At 48.0% G+C, this 19,389-nt stretch overlaps 1 protein-coding gene and 1 long non-coding RNA gene across 3 annotated transcripts in view; both read right to left on the reverse strand.

Annotated features, from left to right (window-relative positions):
* PDE4B (phosphodiesterase 4B) overlaps positions 1–19,389 on the reverse strand; it is a 269,408-nt gene that overhangs the window by 74,857 nt on the left and 175,162 nt on the right. The window lies entirely within an intron of this gene.
* On the reverse strand, positions 5,978–6,145 carry LOC120979591. Its single transcript, XR_005774329.1, has 2 exons — positions 6,113–6,145; positions 5,978–6,080 (listed from the first exon to the last, which is right to left on the reverse strand). It is a non-coding gene; the product is annotated as an uncharacterized LOC120979591 (long non-coding RNA).

Genomic DNA, 19,389 nt, shown 5'->3' on the forward strand with positions numbered 1-19,389 from the left:
TCTATTTACTATCCAAACCTCCCCCCCCCCCCCCGCATTACCGCTTGGGTCAGTCAGCAGGCTCAGTGAAGGACGTGAAGGGATGTCAGCGACGCCGCGGTGGCAGGGCGGAGCTTGAAGGACGTCCCCTATGTGACTCGTCCCAGGTGGGGGGTGACACCATTTTCTACCGCACCGGGTGACACCAGCCTTAGCAACGCCACTGGAAGCACGTCCCATTTTTGACCGGCTGTGCAACAATATTAAGTCACACGGCTGGTTTTACACAGTTTTGGGTGGAGTGGGGACCGGGCTGTGACGGAACCAGGACTACAGCCCCAGCAATGTTGGCTGAAAACTACTCCAGCCAGGCGCACGGACTGCTGCATGCTTACAGCAGCGTAGGGGGGAATCTAAGACCAGCGTAAAAAGCCGGTCTTAGTAAATGACCCCCTGACTGTTTACTGCTGAATATTTCCCACCTCCTGGCAGGTGCTACTGACACCAGATACTCAGTGCTGTTCACTGCACCTGTGACAGACTGATGGGTGCATGGTATTAGCAGATGTGGACTCGAGGGGAGAGGTGACTTCTAAACACGGGTAACTTCTGAGCTGGCAGGTTTCACCGCAAGCAAAGCTCAGCTGAGCACGTCCGCAGCCCCGCATCCTGAGGATTTGTTTTGTTTTTGTATGCCATCCTTTTTTTTTCCGTGTCCATTGTAACAATGCCTAAAACGGATAAGAATAGGACATGTTCTATTTTTTTTGCGGGGCTACGGAATGGAAATACTGATGCGGACAGCACACGATGTGCTGTCCGCATTTTTTGCAGACCCATTGAAATGAATGGGTCTGCATCCTATTCGCAAAAAAAAAAATGAAACTGACATGGAAACAAACAAACAACGTTCGTGTGCACGTAGCCTTTATTACAAAATACCATCCTGGCTGATCGCACTCAGGGCATATTGTTATCTCGTATGTTAGGAGCTGAATAAGACTATACAATTCTGAAATCAGCGCTGGTTTATATATCCAACATGGCGGTCAATGCAAATTAGAACATGTTATTTATTAAACTGTGAGGCCAAATTCACATAGCACTGAATGGCGCAATTTTGCATTTTACGAGCCAATTATGTCTCTCCAGCTGTTCAAAAAAAAAAACATATTTGGGTGTGTGTTCACATGTGAAGGTTTTGATCAGTTTTTTTTGTTGTTCAATATTTGAAGTTTAAACAGTAATGAATAAAAAATGTAAAAAAAGTAGAACCTGATCCACAAGCTTCAAAAACCTGTACATGTGAATATGCTCTTGTCATCTGATTTCCGCTTGCAGTGTCTGTGCTAATTTCTTGATATATTTTTCTAGGGGTCGGAGCGCCTCTGTTTAGATTCACATGGTAAAACTCTAGCTGCCTGCAGCCATGGTGGAACTACTGCAGTTCAATATATAAACTGGTGTAAAATAAACTCCCCCTAGTGGTGGCTGTGGGCAGCCTGTATCTCTGAATCTGTGCAGTGGATCTGCATCACAAAGCAAAGCTCTGATTGCTATCAAGATACAGTATATACAGGTGGGCCCTAATGACCATAAAAAAAACCTGTGTCCACTAGGGATCTGGAAATAAAAATGAGCCTGCTGAAATGTCATGCTGAACCCATTATCACTATCGGTGTATTTTCCGTGATGTGACTTTACGCTGCAGCGTTTCTCGTGGTTTCCTATGGCTGAACTGCTAGAATTTCCTGGCAGGACCTCGGCCTACATAAACAGCACTGCTACAGGTCAGCTTAGGACACGAGGGTTCACTTTGTAAAAAGTTCATTCCAAATGTGGAAAATCCTGTTCGATTAATGGATTATTGGAAAATCTAGGCTAAAAATGATCTGGAGAATACAAATGTTGCTGTACATGCGGCGTCTTCATATCAAACCACAAATGTGTATGGGGGTCACCAAACTTTCCCCTGGCAGCTGATATTAGAGGAAAGACTAGTCAGGCATGTTTCATTTGAAGATGATATGGGTACAGCCACACGGTACGGTTGCAACGTGGCCACACTATGGCTGAGTACTGCGACGTGGCCACACTATGGCTGAGTACTGCGACGTGGCCACACTATGGCTGAGTACTGCGACGTGGCCACACTATGGCTGAGTACTGCGTGGCCCTTTGGACCTCACCTGGCTCTACTTAAACTTAATGAAGACTGCACTGATAGTGGGTCTGTGTTTTTAAAGGTTCGGTGGCACCTTTTATACTACACGGCCATTAAGAATGCAGAGCTACTAAACAGTGCTGTCTTTATTAGTTCAAAGGGGTTCTCAGGGCTTTTAATATTGATGACCTATTCTCAGGATAGGTCATCAATATCTGATCAGTGGGAGTCCGACACCCGGCGCTCCGCTGATCAGCTGTATGAAGGGAAGGAGCATGCCATGTGCACGTGCCGTCTCCTGTCTCCCTTCCTACTCGCCGCTGCTGTCTATACCGTCTCCCTTCCTACTCGCTGCTGCTTTGCCATAGACAGCAGCGGTGAGCAGGAAGAGAGACCGGAGATGGCACGTGCACGCATGCTCCTTCCCTCCATACAGCTGATTGGCGGGGGTGCCGGGTGTCACACCACCGCCAATCTGTTATTGATTAACTATTCTGAGGGTATGTCATCAATATTAAATGCCCGGAGAACCCCTTTAAGTAGAGGCTGCTTCAGTCCATAAGGCCACGGTGTACTCAACTACATCGTGGCCACGTTGCAACTGCCCTGTGTTGTTGTACACTAAGGCCTCTTTCACACGAGCGTCATGTTTTTGGCCCAAATAAGATGCGGGTGCGTTGCGGAAAAAAGGGGAATTTTTCTGCGTGAGTGCAAAACATTGTAATGCGTTTTGCACGCGTGTGAGAAAAATCGGCATGTTTGGTACCCGAACCCGGACTTCTTCACAGACGTTCGGGTTTGGGATCGGTGTTGTGTAGATTTTATTATTTTCCCTTATAACATAGTTATAAGGGAAAATAATTGCATTCTTAATACAGAATGCATAGTACAATAGGGCTGGAGGGGTTAAAAAAATAAATAAAAATAGAATAACTCACCTTAAAGAGGACCTTTCACTTGTATAAACTATGTGAACTGAGTATGCTGCCATATAGAGCGGCGCCCGGGGATCTCACTGCACTTACTATTATTCCCGGGCGCCGCTCCGTTCTCCCGTTATGCCCTCCGGTACCTTTGCTCCTTAAATTATAGTAGGCGGGTCTTCCCTTGTCCTGTGGGCGTCTCCTTCTCCTAGGCTGCAGCGCTGGCCAATCGCAGCGCACAGCTCACAGCCTGGGAGAAAAAAAACTCCCAGGCTGTGAGCTGTGCGCTGCGATTGGCCAGCGCTGCAGCCTAGGAGGGGGAGACGCCCACAGGACAAGGGCAGACACCGCCTACTATAACTTAAGGAGCAAAGGTACCGGAGGGCATAACGGGAGAACGGAGCGGCGCCCGGGAATAATAGTAGGTGCAGTGAGATCCCCGGGCGCCGCTCTATATGGCAGCATACTCAGTTCACATAGTTTATACAAGTGAAAGGTCCTCTTTAAGGCTACTTTCACACTTGCGTTGTCCGGATCCGTCGTGTACTCGATTTGCCGGAAGTGCCACACCGCAAGTGAACTGAAAGCATTTGAAGACTGATCCGTCTTCAAAATGCGTTCAGTGTTACTATGGCAGCCAGGACGCTATTAAAGTCCTGGCTGCCATAGTAGTAGTGGGGAGCGGGGGAGGAGTATACTTACCGTCCGTGCGGCTCCCGGGGCGCTCCAGAATGACGTCAGAGCGCCCCATGCGCATGGATGACGTGATCCATGCGATCACGTCATCCATGCGCGTGGGGCGCCCTGACGTCACTCTGAAGTGCCACGGGAGCCGCACGGACAGTAAGTATACTGCTCCCCCGCTCCCCACTACACTTTACCATGGCAAACAGGATTTTAGCGTCCTGGCAGCCATGGTAACAATTCAGAAAAAGCTAAACGTCGGATCCGGTAATGCGCCGAAACGACATTTAGCTTAAGGCCGGATCCGGATTAATGCCTTTCAATGGGCATTAATTCCGGATCCGGCCTTGCGGCAAGTGTTCAGGATTTTTGGCCGGAGCAAAAAGCGCAGCATGCTGCGGTATTTTCTCCGGCCAAAAAATGTTCCGGTCCTGAACTGAAGACATCCTGATGCATCCTGAATGGATTTCTCTCCATTCAGAATGCATTGGGATAATCCTGATCAGGATTTTTCCGGCATAGAGCCCCGACGACTGAACTCTATGCCGGAAGAAAAGAACAACGCAAGTGTGAAAGAGCCCTAAATCCACTTGATCGCACAGCCCGGCTTCTCTTCTGTCTTCATCTTTGCTGTGCACAGGAATAGGACCTTTGATGACGTCACTGCGCTCATCACATGATCTTTTACCATGGTGGTGGATCATGTGACGGATCATGTGATAAGCGTAGTGACGTCACCACAGGTCCTTTTCCTGTGCACAGCAAAGATGAAGACAGAAGAGATGCCGGGCTGTGCGATCAAGTGGATTTAGGGCTCTTTCACACTTGCGTTGTTCTTTTCTTCCGGCATAGAGTTCAGTCGTCGGGGCTCTATGCCGGAAAAATCCTGATCAGGATTATCCCAATGCATTCTGAATGGAGAGAAATCCATTCAGGATGCATCAGGATGTCTTCAGTTCAGGACCGGATTAAGACGAGTAAAATTATTTTTAATTTTTTTTAACCCCTCCAGCGCTATTTTACTATGCATTCAGAATGCTATTATTTTCCCTTATAACCATGTTATAAGGGAAAATAATAATGATCGGGTCCCCATCCCGATCGTCTCCTAGCAACCGTGCGTGAAAATCGCACCGCATCCGCACTTGCTTGCGGATGCTTGCGATTTTTACGCAACCCCATTCACTTCTATGGGGCCTGCGTTGCGTGAAAAACGCAGAATATAGAGCATGCTGCGATTTTCACGCAACGCACAAGTGATGCGTGAAAATCACCGCTCATGTGAACAGCCCCATAGAAATGAATAGGTCGGGATTCAGTGCGGGTGCAATGCGTTCAACTCACGCATCGCATCCGTGCGGAAAACTCGCCCGTGTGAAAGGGGCCTTAGGGTAGAGTTATAATCACTACATAGAACTGGGACTGAATGGGTTAAGGGTTTCCACCCTACAGGGGCCTCCATCACTCCACACCATGCATGGCCAGAAGACCCAGTGCAGACACCAGCACTATTTAGACACTTCTGGGGTCATTTATCAAACTGGTGTAAAGTATAACTGGCCTAGTTGCCCATAGCAACCAATCAGATTCTACCTTTCATTTTTGACAGCTCCTTTGGAACATGAAAGGTTGCTATGGGCAACTATCTGATTGGATGCTATTGACAACTAAGCCAGTTCTACTTTACACCACTTTGATAAATGACCCTATGCATGTCTAGGGGCATCCACAGACTCTAATGCAGGCCCTGCAAAAAAACAAAAAAAAAGGTGACTGCTATTCACCCTCTTCTGGACTTTATGAACCATCATTTCACTTCCTGGATTTTTGATGGCCCACTACAGCTCTGAGAATTACTTTCTGTCTGAAACTGACCAGTATGACTACAGAATAGTGACGTCAGCAGTCCCAGCCTGGAGGACCAAGACGCTGTCGGTGTCCCCCCAAGCCTTAGGCAGGACCGCAGCTGTTCATGTGATACACGTGGAGCTACATTTGTATTTTCCAGGTCCTATGTAACGTGTATCACATGAACAGCTACTTTACACCAGTTTGATAAATGACCCCTTATGTCCCAGCACCCTGCTACTGTTCTTCTCTACACAGTCTTAAAGGAGTTGTCTCACTTCAGTAAGTGGCATTTATTATGTAGAGAAAGTTAATACAAGGTACTTACTAATGTATTGTTATCCATATTGCTTCCTTTGCTGGCTGGATTCATTTTTCCATCACATTATACACTGCTCGTTTCCATGGTAACAGACCACCCTGCAATCCATCAGTGGTGGTCGTGCTTGCACAATGTAGGAAAATGCACTAGCCTGTGTGTTCTCCCATGGTCCCAGCCACTAGAGAGGCTGACGCTTTTTCCTATACTGTGCAAGCACGACCACCACTGATGGATTCTGTAACCGTGGAAACGAGCAGTGTATAATGTGATGGAAAAATGAATCCAGCCAGCAAAGGAAGCAATATGGATAATAACAATATTTTAGTAAGTGCCTTGTATTAACTTTCTCTACATGATAAATGCCACTTGCTAAAGTGAGACAACCCCTTTAAGAAATGGCAACAATGTATCCAGTAGATACAGCCAGGTGCATGTTACATTGTTACAGACAGTCCAGTCTATATGTCACAGGGTCCGCACCCAGCCCCACTCTATTGTCTGAAGATGAACACATAAGCCAGGCTGTGGCAGTGATGAAATGTCAAGTGTCATTGACAGTATGAAGGTGTGACCTTTCAGGTGTGGGTTCGATGATGTACAGTAAGTGGATGCTATTTGTATACATACGTTAGTGAAAGAGCACTGAAAGGGATAGGGGCAGAGACAGCAGCCCCCAGATGTTGTGTCTAGGAACTTGTGTGCGATGCGTGGACAGACGCAAAACAAGTAACACGACAAGTGTGTGGAGCTGACACAGTCCTGTTCTGCAGGACGCTCAGTACGGCCACACCGTCAGAGGAGAAGTCCTATCTGTCCTGTATACTTTCTCTCCTTTCATAATCCACTCCTGATTTTGGCTTCCAAAACTACATGCACCCTAAGTACCTTAGGGTACTTTCACACTTGCGTTTTTCTTTTCGGGCATAGAGTTCTGTCCTAGGGGCTCAATACCGGAAAAGAACTGATCAGTTTTATCCCCATGCATTCTGAATGGAGAGCAGTCCGTTCAGGATGCATCAGGATGGCTTCAGTTCAGTCTTTTTGACTGATCAGGACAGAGAAAAAACCGCAGCGTGCTACAGTTTTATCTCCGGACAAAAAAACTGAACATTTGCCTGAATGCCGGATCCGGCATTGCAATGCATTTTTCTGACTGATCAGGCATTTTTCAGACTCATCAGGATCCTGATCAGTCTTACAAATGCCATCAGGTGGCATACATTTTGTCGGATCACTCTGCCGCAAGTTTGAAAGTAGCCTTAGGCCCCTTTCGCACTGAATCCTGACCCATTCATTTCTATGGGGCTGTGCACACGAGCAGTGATTTTCACGCATCACTTGTGCGTTGCGTGAAAATCGCAGCATGCTCCTCTGTGCGTTTTTCACGTAACGCAGGCCCCATAGAAATGAATGGGGTTGCGTGAAAATCGCAAGCAAGTGCGGATGCGGTGCGATTTTCACGCACTGTTGCTATGAGACGATCGGGATGGGGACCCGATCATTATTATTTCCCCTTATAACATGGTTATAAGGCAAAATAATAGCATTGTTAATACAGAATGCATAGTACAATAGGGCTGGAGGGGTTAAAAAAATAATAATAATTAAACTCACCTTAATCCACTTGCTCGCGCAGCCGGCATCTCTTCTGTCTTCTTTTTTGCTGTGTGCAGGAAAAGGACCTGTGGTGATGTCACTCCGGTCATCACATGGTCCGTCACATGATCTTTTACCATGGTGATGGATCATGTGACGGACCATGTGATGACCAGAGTGACGTCATCACAGGTCCTTTTCCTGCACAAAGCAAAAAAGAAGACAGAAGAGAAGCCGGGCTGCGCGAGCAAGTGGATTAAGGTGAGTAATTATTTTTAATTTATTTTTTTAACCCCTCCAGCCCTATTTTACTATGCATTCTGTATTCAGAATGCTATTATTTTCCCTTATAACCATGTTATAAGGGAAAATAATACAATCTACAGAACACCGATCCCAAGCCCAAACTTCTGTGAAGAAGTTCGGGTTTGGGTACCAAACATGCGCGATTTTTCTCACGCGAGTGCAAAACACATTACAATGTTTTGCACTCGCGCGGAAAAATCGTGCATGTTCCCGCAACGCACCCGCACCTTTACCCGCAACGCCCGTGTGAAAGAGGCCTTACTGAGTGGCCTTACCCTAAGGGCGCCTGCACACAGTGCGGATTTCTTTAAAAAAAAAAACGCAGCATAATACAACACCAGCAAAGTGTATGAGATTACACAAATCTCATGTACACTTAGCTTTTTTCTTAGATGTGGAAATTGACCTGGTGTGCGGATTTTAAAATCTGCAGCATGGCAAGTGTTGCATTTCATCCTCTTTAATAGAAGGTTGAGATCTGCAGGAAATCTGCATCAAATCCGCACCAAAAACGCGACAAGTAGTAATTAATCCATTCTGTACTGCAAGTGAAAAGGGATGTCACATCCCAAGCCTAGGGTCTGACAAGTGGTGATTTATTTTGTTTTTCAGGAGGAATGCTTGTACCAATATTACACAATAAAATATTATACTCTGTGACGTTAGTGATGCACATTACTACATGTCGGGGTAAATTAACCAGTGTAATGCTTGACTGCAGCCCAGGAATAACAGAAGAGGCTCCGCAGCAATCGAGACTCTAATGTGTATAATTAATTTATGAACCTTAGTGCATCCCCGGGTGCGAGATGAAATTACTCCTGATGAATGAAGGGAATATGTTCAGCAATTAATATGTGGGAAAAGCTGCCAGCCTCCAGAGCTGGCTCCTCTGCAATGTCTGATAGTTGTCTCTTAAAGCCTCGGTTATCAGCGATGTGGCTTTTATACCCACAGCGCCCTACAGACTTCATTTGTGTGGGGTCTGAGGACTAGAATATCATTCTATGCATAATCTTGCTGTCAAATTTGTCGGAATTTCCTCTAATGCAAGTGTGAATGTTTGAGCTCACTGACAGCAAGCAGAGATCTTGGAAATGATGAGGAATGTGGACAAAGTATAATTTGTTTACATAGTTCCATAAGTTTTCATCGTACAATGCACTTAAAGGGAGGCACCTACTGAAAGGCAGAAATAACAAATATATTCCATGGATTATTTTTCCTTCTTACGTCAAAACCTCCTTACTGAAAAAAATATGTAAACCGTATGATATCCCGGCCTGACTGGTCTTTCCTGCTGGACTGGGCTGTGATAGTCACCAGCAGCACAAACATGCAGAATGTGTGATCTGATGACGTCACGTACATCCTCCGCCTGACACAGGCCTCTTTGTCTCCAGGGAACAATCCAGCACAATGTATTGCTTGATTTTCACAGGGCAGTTCCCTCCCTATAGGAATGAATGGGAAGCACCAAAAAATTCTATCTGTGGGTGAGTTTGCCCAAAGTGGCGCATATACCTGGGAATGAACTGAACGTTTTGCATGTTCTAGATTTAGTGCACCTACTCTTAGCTATATACTGTACTATACCTGTAGATGTGGATTAGATATGGGCAGCACGGTGGCTCAGTGGTTAGCACGTGCCTTGCAGCTATGGGGTCCTAGGTTCGAATCCGACCAAGGTTAACATCTGCATGGAGTTTGTATGTTCTCCCCGTGTTTGTGTGGGTTTCCTCCAGTTGCCTCCCTCACTCAAAATACATACTGATATGGAACTTAGATTGTGAGCCCTATTGGGGACAGCGTGATGCTGATGTCTGTAAAGTGCTGCATAAAATATACACTGCTCAAAAAAATAAAGGGAACACAAAAATAACATCTTAGATCTGAGTTAATTAAAAATTCTTCTGAAATACTTTGTTCTTTACATAGTTGAATGTGCTGACAACAAAATCACACAAAAATAAAAAAATGGAAATCAAATTTTTAACCCATGGAGGTCTGGATTTGGAGTCACACTCAAAATTAAAGTGGAAAAACACACTACAGGCTGATCCAACTTTGATGTAATGTCCTTAAAACAAGTCAAAATGAGGCTCAGTAGTGTGTGTGGCCTCCACGTGCCTGTATGACCTCCCTACAACGCCTGTGCATGCTCCTGATGAGGTGGCGGACGGTCTCCTGAGGGATCTCCTCCCAGACCTGGACTAAAGCATCTGCCAACTCCTGGACAGTCTGTGGTGCAACGTGACGTTGGTGGATAGAGCGAGACATGATGTCCCAGATGTGCTCAATTGGATTCAGGTCTGGGGAACGGGCGGGCCAGTCCATAGCATCAATGCCTTCGTCTTGCAGGAACTGCTGACACACTCCAGCCACATGAGGTCTAGCATTGTCTTGCATTAGGAGGATCCCAGGGCCAACCGCACCAGCATATGGTCTCACAAGGGGTCTGAGGATCTCATCTCGGTACCTAATGGCAGTCAGGCTACCTCTGGCGAGCACATGGAGGGCTGTGCGGCCCTCCAAAGAAATGCCACCCCACACCATTACTGACCCAATGCCAAACCGGTCATGCTGGAGGATGTTGCAGGCAGCAGAACGTTCTCCACGGCGTCTCCAGACTCTGTCACATCAATCACATGTGCTCAGTGTGAACCTGCTTTCATCTGTGAAGAGCACAGGGCACCAGTGGCGAATTTGCCAATCTTGGTGTTCTCTGGCAAATGCCAAACGTCCTGCACGGTGTTGGGATGTAAGCACAACCCCCACCTGTGGACGTCGGGCCCTCATATCACCCTCATGGAGTCTGTTTCTGACCCTTTGAGCAGACACATGCACATTTGTGGCCTGCTGGAGGTCATTTTGCAGGGCTCTGGCAGTGCTCCTCCTGTTCCTCCTTGCAGAAAGGCGGATGTAGCGGTCCTGCTTCTGGGTTGTTGCCCTCCTACGGCCTCCTCCACGTCTCCTAATGTACTGGCCTGTCTCCTGGTAGCGCCTCCATGCTCTGGACACTACGCTGACAGACACAGCAAACCTTCTTGCCACAGCTCGCATTGATGTGCCATCCTGGATAAGCTGCACTACCTGAGCCACTTGTGTGGGTTGTAGACTCAGTCTCATGCTACCACTAGAGTGAAAGCACCGCCAGCATTCAAAAGTGACCAAAACATCAGCCAGGAAGCATAGGAACTGAGAAGTGGTCTGTGGTTACCACTCCAGAACCACTCCTTTATTGGGGATGTCTTGCTAATTGCCTATAATTTCCACCTGTTGTCTATCCCATTTGCACAACAGCATGTGAAATTGATTGTCACTCAGTGGACAGTTTGATTTCACAGAAGTGTGATTGACTTGGAGTTACATTGTGTTGCTTAAGTGTTCCCTTTATTTTTTTTGAGCAGTGTATATAAAATAAATAGTGCATGCAGAAATGTGTGTAACCTGCAGACCTTGGTAGGTTCTCTCTGCTGTAGCTGCACATTCTCTCTTTCCTTGCTTGCTGAGTGGGCGGTCTCTTCCTGGTGTGATGTCAGAGTGTTCTGAGCCAATCCGATGTCCCCATCCTGCAGCTCCATCTCCCATCTGCTTCTAAAGCTGTTTCATTGAGACACTGAAGGAGAAGCTTCAGCTGCATCCCCCTCCTCACTCTCCATTATTTACTGCTCCACACCGGATGGATGTTTTTGGTTACTGAGGAGGTTTCTGCACATTTGTAGAGAATCTTGAGGGAAAGGGGAATTCAGGGAAGATCCCACTCTCCCCACATCAGATGGGATATACTACAAAGTGTCATACAGTGAGGAACAGAAGTATTTGAACACCCTGCAATTTTGCAAGTTCTCCCACTTAGGCTACTTTCACACTTGCGTTCGGAGCGGATCCGTCTGGTGTCTGCACAGACGGATCCGCTTCTATAATGCAAACGATGGTATCCGTTCAGAACGGATCCGTCTGCATTATATTTCACAAAAAAATCTAAGTGTGAAAGTTAGTCAGAGGATCCGTCCAGACTTTGCATTGAAAGTCAATGGGGGACGGATCCGTTTGAAAATTGCACCATATTGTGTCAACTTCAAACAGATCCGTCCCCATTGACTTACATTGTAAGTCTGGACGGATCCGTTTGGCTCCGCACGGCCAGGCGGACACCCGAACGCTGCAAGCTGCGTTCGGGTGTCCGCCTGCTGAGCGGAACGGAGGTCAAACGGTGCCAGACTGAGGCATTCTGAGCGGATCCGCATCCACTCAGAATGCATTGGGGCTGGACGGATGCGTTCGGGGGCCGCTTGTGAGAGCCTGCAAACGGAGCTCACAAGCGGAGCCCCGAACGCTAGTGTGAAAGTAGCCTAAGAAATCATGGAGGGGTCTGAAATTCACATTGTAGGTGCATTCCCATTCTGAGAGACAGAATTATTATTTTTTTTTAATCAGGAAATCACATTGTATGATTTTTAAAGAATTTCTTTGTCTTGCACTGCTGAACATAAGTATTTGAACACCTGAGAAACAGCAAGAATTCTGGCTCTCAAAGACCTGTTACTGTGCCTTTAAAAAGTCCACATCTACTCCACTCATTTCTCTAACTTAGTAGCACCTGTCTGAACTCTTTAAAGACCCCTGTCCACCCCACAGTCAGTCAGACGCCAACTACTACCATGGGCAAGACCAAAGAGCTGTCAAAATACACCAGAGACAAAATTGTGGACCTTCACAAGGCTGGGAAGGGCTACGGGGCAATTGCCAAGCAGCTTGGAGAAAATAGATCAACTGTTGGACCAATTAGAAAATGGAAGAGGCTAAAGACGCCTGTAAGTCTCCCTCGGACTGGGGCTCCATGCAAGATCTCACCTCGTGGGGTATCACTGATGATAAGAAAGGTGAGGAATCAGCCCAGAACTACAAGGGAGGAGCTGGTCAATGACATGAAGAGAGCTGGGACCACAGTTTCTAAGGTCACTGTCGGTAGAACACTACGCTGTCATGGTTTCAAATCTTTCATTGCACGGAAGGTTCCCCTGCTCAAGTCATCACATGTCCAGGCCCGTCTGAAGTTTGCCAATGACCATCTGGATGATCCAGAGGAGGCCGGGGAGAAAGTCATGTGGTCAGAGGAGACCAAAGTAGAACTTTGTTGGTCTAAACTTCACTCGTCGTGTTTGAAGGAAAAAGAAGGATGAGTTGCATCCCAAGAACACCATCCCTACTGTGAAGCATGGGGGGGGGGGGTAACATCATGCTTTGGGGGTGCTTTTCTGCGAAGGGGACAGGACGACTGCAATGTATTAAGGAGAGGATGAATGGGGCCATTTATTGTGAGATTTTGAGCAACAGCCTCCTTCCCTCAGTCAGAGCATAGAAGATGGGTCGTGGCTGGTCTTCCAACATGACAACGACCCGAAGCACACAGCCAGGATAACCAAGGAGCGGCTCCGTAAGAAGCATATCAAGGTTCTGGAATGTCCTACCCAGTCTCCAGACCTAAATCCAATAGAACATCTTTGGAGGGAGCTGAAACTCCGTGTTGCTCAGCGACAGCCCCGAAACCTGACAGATCTAGAGGAGATCTGTGTGGAGGAGTGGGACACAATCCCTGCTGCAGTGTCTGCAAACCTGGTCAAGAACTACAGGAAACGTCTGACCTCTGTAACTGCAAACAAAGGCTTCTGTACCAAATATTACACTGATTTTCTCAGGTGTTCAAATACTTCTGTTCAGCCGTGCAAGACAAATACATTCTTTAAAAATCATTCAATGTGATTTCCAGATTTATTTATTTTTTTTATTCTGTCTCTCAGGCCTCTTTCACCCGACCGTATGGCTTTTTCTGTGTTTCGTGGTCCGTTTTTCACGTATCCATTGTTCCGTTTTTCCATATGGCATTAACAGTAATTACATTTACAAAAATTGGGCTGGGCATAACCTTTTCAATAGATGGTTCTGCAAAAACGGAACGGATATGGAAGACATATGGATGCATTTCCGTATGTGTTACTTTTTTTTGCGGACCCATTGACTTGAATGGAGCCACGGAACGTGATTTGCGGGCAATAGGACATGTTCTATCTTTCAACGAAAGGAAAAAACGGAAAAACGGAATGCATACGGAGTACATTCCGTTTTTTTGCAGAACCATTGAAATGAATGGTTCCATATACGAACTGTATACGGAACGCAAAAAACGGCCCGTAAACAGAAAAAAAAAAAAAACGGCCGTGTGAAAGAGGCCTCAGAGTTGGAATGCGCCTACAATGTCAATTTCAGAACCATCCATGATTTCTAAGTCTGAGAACTTGCAAAATCGCAGGGTGTTCAAATACTTCTGTTCCTCACTGTATATTCACATGTGCGGCTGACTACTACGGATTGATTTAAGTTTTTTCCTTAAAGAGGTTGTCTCATGACAGACAATGGGGGCATATCGCTAGGATATGCCCTCATTGTCTTATAGGTGTGCTGGGACCCACACCTATATCGAGAACCGAGCCCCCAAAATGAAGGAGGGCACACTGCGCATAAGCAGCCCCCTCCATTCATTTTCTATGGGGCCAGCGATCAGCTATTTACGTTGAGCCCATAGAAGTGAATGGGAGCAGTGGCCTGTCATGAGCGGTGCACTCCCATTTACTTCTATGGGGAGCCGGCTTGGTGGTGGCCGGACCGGACACACACCTTTTTGATAAGGGAATGGCAACACCCAGTTGTCAGTTTATTCATACATTTCCAGGAGGAATAGCAGGGGAATGGCACAACATAGTATACAGCATTGTTATTTCTTGGGAAATGCAAGAATTTACTAAAACAGACATTTCAGGAGAGCTGGCAGATCCTATTTAGGGGGCTGGAATCATACAACAGTATCTAGGCATCTATTTTTGGTTTGGGTTGACGTGGCCCTTTAAATGAGATGTTACCAGAAGCCCCAAGTGACGGACCAATGCCAGCAGATGCAAACAGCCATGTATTAAGCTTGTGCTCGGATCGGCTCATGCTGAGAGGGTCCCCTACCTACGCCTATACTCCACCCCCCCCAACCTAGAAGCAGCAGAGTTATGCCGGAACTGCTTATCGAAGGGTAGCCTAAAGGGGGCTACCCCAATAATGAGACCTGAAAGAAGGGAGGGCTCCTGGGTGGGTTGAAATCATTCGAACCGACAAGTGGGGGGAGGAGGGCCAGGTTTAAATAGTGAACGCCCCGCCTCCCCTCACACAAATACGGCACTCTTAATTGCCTACCACTTGTGCTCGGATCGGCTCATGCTGAGAGGGTCCCCTACCTACGCCTATACTCCACCCCCCCAACCTAGAAGCAGCAGAGTTATGCCGGAACTGCTTATCGAAGGGTAGCCTAAAGGGGCCAAAAGAACCATGCATAGGAGTTAGAAACTTGATAACAGAAACTACAGACCAAAACTCGAAAGCCAATGATATTTCGTATAAGGATCCGGGATATTACGTATGGAACACACGGAACTGCGACGACCCAACCGTTTGATGACATGTACTGGCACCTTATGCATGGACGCCGCCGCTGCCGCGCCCATGCGGAAGGAATGTCCTGTGATCCAGCGAGGACCGACCCCTGGACCTGTCAACTAACCTGAAAGTACGTAAGAAAGGCCGCGGTGGTTAGCCGGGCATTGCCTAGTTCGAGTACGGGAGAACATGCCGCTTGGACTAAATACTACGCAGCCAAGCCTCCAAGGCCTGCACCGGACACCATCTGCTGTCCGTGGGAAAGTATCTGACCGCCACTGGTTGCCCCGGCCGTGACGTCTTGGACGAGGCCAAGGTGAGGACATAGATGGACCCGCGCCGGATGAGCTGACCTTTCCGCAGGCACCCAGCCAGCGTATTGGTGCCCATGAGCTCGCCTGACCTGAGGAATCCATGGAAAGCCAGGTACAAGGCTGTTTCTACCAGAGCGCTAACCTGCAGCCCGAACGGTTTGCCCCTGCAGTTTGCCTGTCACGGCCTGAACAAGCTACCGGTAAATGGCTGACGCCCATGTCGTTTCACAACAGACATCTTGCGCAAACCCTTCAACGCCGCTTTGATCGGGTGGGCGGAGAAGAGTGACGGTAGGTCCGGATGTAGCCTGCACCAATGGTGCTGAATACCTGCCATGTATAGTTAACAATGCTATAGGACAGGTTTAATTGAGAGTGGCAAAACCCAGACGAAGCCCAATAGGTGAGTGATAGGTCCCCGGCCAGCGGCCGGGTAGGTGTTCTCATATCTCTGAAACAGGTGCCAAGCCGTCTTGTAAGCCCTCAGAGTATTACTGGCCAAGGAATTGGCCATCAGTCTCTTAGCTATGGTGAGATGGGAGACTAGTCCCAGCGCAGCTGGGCCTGGTGAGGAAATTTTTTTTTATTTTTTTTTTTCTTAATCTCCATGCGTGAGAGACTCTAATGGCGGAGTCATATGTGTAAAACTAAAACGGGGAAGCCATGCGTGAGAGACTCTAATGGCGGAGACATATGTGTGAACCTAAACGGAGAAGCCATGCGTGAGAGACTCTAATGGCGGAGTCATATGTGTAACCTAAAACGGAGCAGCCATGCGTGAGACTCTAATGGCGGAGACATATGTGTGAACCTAAACGGAGAAGTCATGCATGAGAGACTCAGATAGCGGAGTCAAATGTGTAACCTAAAACGGAGAAGCCATGCGTGAGAGACTCTAATGGCGGAGTCATATGTGTAAACCTAAAACGGAGCAGCCATGCGTGAGAGACTCTAATGGCGGAGTCCTATGTGTAAACCTAAAACGGAGAAGCCATGCGTGAGAGACTCTAATGGCGGAGTCATATGTGTAACCTAAAACGGAGCAGCCATGCGTGAGACTCTAATGGCGGAGACATATGTGTGAACCTAAACGGAGAAGTCATGCATGAGAGACTCAGATGGCGGAGTCAAATGTGTAACCTAAAACGGAGAAGCCATGCGTGAGAGACTCTAATGGCGGAGTCATATGTGTAAACCTAAAACGGAGCAGCCATGCGTGAGAGACTAATGGCGGAGTCATATGTGTAAACCTAAAACGGAGCAGCCATGCGTGAGAGACTAATGGCGGAGTCATATGTGTAAAACTAACACGGAGAAGCCATGCGTGAGAGACTCAAAAATGTATATATTATTTTATTTTTATTTTTTTATATATATATATATATATATACATATATTTTTTTTTTTTTTTTTTTTTCACTATCAACCACTTAAGCAGCTCCCGTATGGGCACAGCTCTGAGTACGAGCATGAAGAGCATGGTATAACGCAGATCACCTGCACGGACTAACTAACATCTTGTGCCTAAATAACCCCCTTGGAACCTAATGTACGGCCGGCAGCAGGAAGCCAGCCACCGCCTATGATCTGCTCCCCCTGACCGAGCCTAGTACTCCTTCCCCTGATCCCTGCCTACCTAACGGCACGGCGGCCCGTGCCAGACTTTATTGAAGATGAGGAGCCTTACCCCCCAGCCGCGTGGGGAGCTCACGCTGCTCCCTGGCAGAATGCACCAGTGCGGGAGGGCCGACCCACCGCCGGCTGGACACTCGTACCGCGTGGGGAGCAGCGCCACTCCCTGGCAATGTGCACCGGATCAGAGGGAGCCCTTCCTTTACCGTGGGCCCCGGCCCCCGCTGGTTTGAACCGTGTGCCGCGTGAGGAGCCGCACAGCTCCCTGGCATTGTGCGCCGGTGCGGGAGTGCCCCCCCTCACCTAGGGGCTGGTTATTGTGACTGGAACCCGCTGGGAGACTGAAGCCTAACTGGACCTACCTGTGACCGTGAAGGCTGACCTCCCAGGCCGTGGCTGACCCACGTGCGTAGTCGTGACGCAACTACCCGTAGATGCCCACCCAGTGCCTGTAGTTAACGGGAGTGCGACCGAGTCTGTGGATGTGACCGACTAGCCCCTATAGTCGTGAGGGGATCCTACATCGAGAGTAGCGGTAACGGACCATCGCCTGTAGACGTGGTAGTATTACCTCATGAGTCTGTTGACATGAGACTAATGCCTGCAGTCGTGGCCGGTCTTAATAATGAGTCTGCAGTCGTAACGGATTTGTGCCTGCAGTCGTGGCAGGGCTTTAGAGCGGGTCTGTAGTCGTGACAGACTGATGCCTGCAGTCGTGGCAGGACTTTATAACGAGTCTGTAGTCGTGACAGACTGATGCCTGCAGTCGTGGCAGGGCTTTATAACGGGTCTGTAGTCGTGACAGACTGATGCCTGCAGTCGTGGCAGGACTTTATAACGAGTCTGTAGTCGTGACAGACTGATGCCTGCAGTCGTGGCAGGGCTTTATAACGGGTCTGTAGTCGTGACAGACTGTTGCCTGCAGTCGTGGCAGGGCTTTAGAGCGGGTCTGTAGTCGTGACAGACTGATGCCTGCAGTCGTGGCAGGGCTTTATAAGGAGTCTGTAGTCGTGACAGACCTGGCAAAGCAACATTCCTATCTATACCATTATTATAATTTTTTCTTTTTTTTTTTTTTTTTTCTTTTCCCCCCCACCAAAGGCCACGACTGTAGGCGCCACCCTGTAAGAGATGCGCCAGAGGCCTGGACATAATAGTCCACCATCCCCCGTCCCCCAAGCCTATGCAGGAGAAAAGAGGGGGTTGGCCCCCGCATGCACCACCCCTGACTCACCTGGCGGCCATGACAGCCACGAACCCCACAGTATCGTAAGTTAGCCCACCACCTGTGAACCTGAATAACCAAGGACAGACGTGTGAGTGAGCGCACGCCAGCTGGGCGACACTTCACTCATGCCACCGCTCCCTAGCTAACCACCGGATTATTGTGACTGCGCCCGAACCAACCCCCTGACTGACCGTATGGGCTTACGGGCGGCCCGGCTGCGTGCGCAAAGTGACGTGGCCAGCCCCCCTCCTTGAAGCCCTCTTTATATTTGATCCTTGAACATATTCCAAATTTTATTTAAATATTTTTATTTATTTTTTTACTCCTGCCTTAGTACCTAGCCACTGTGCCTGAGCAGAGGAGCCCTGCACCAAGACTGCAGTACCAGTATGGGCCTGTAGGTGTCGACCATCCCCCGCCCTCTCTCAAGCCAGGACCTGCTGGAGCGCAGCAAGCCAGTGATTCCCTTCTAGGTTAGAATTAACCATTGAAATCATAACTTGTTATACAGTGCACATGTCTGAGTATCTGCTTATCTCGTCTTGCCTGAGTTTGGCGCAGTAAAGAAGACGAGTTTATTCTGCAGCGGATTCCTAGACATGAATAAGCATGTCCACCTTCACAGCCTCGCTAATTGTAATTACCAGGAGAACGTGCATCAGGATCGGCTGCGAGGGATTTGCGCTCCGCCGTGTGGAACATTGCATCCCGTGCCCACCGCTATCGACTATTTGTACAGGGAAAGCCGCGGCGTATTAATCGCCTATAGGTTTCGGCTTCCGTCCCCTGATCCTGCAGCTGGACCTCCGCTTACTGATTGCAGCTAATGAATAGACCCCAGTGTGAGCGGACGGCGTTTTCCTCTACGGCGGAACGTTCTGATACGGGAGTGAGTGATTATATAACGCTGC

This window comes from Bufo bufo, chromosome 9, assembly GCF_905171765.1.
Source record: "Bufo bufo chromosome 9, aBufBuf1.1, whole genome shotgun sequence".
NCBI classification, from domain to species: domain Eukaryota; kingdom Metazoa; phylum Chordata; class Amphibia; order Anura; family Bufonidae; genus Bufo; species Bufo bufo.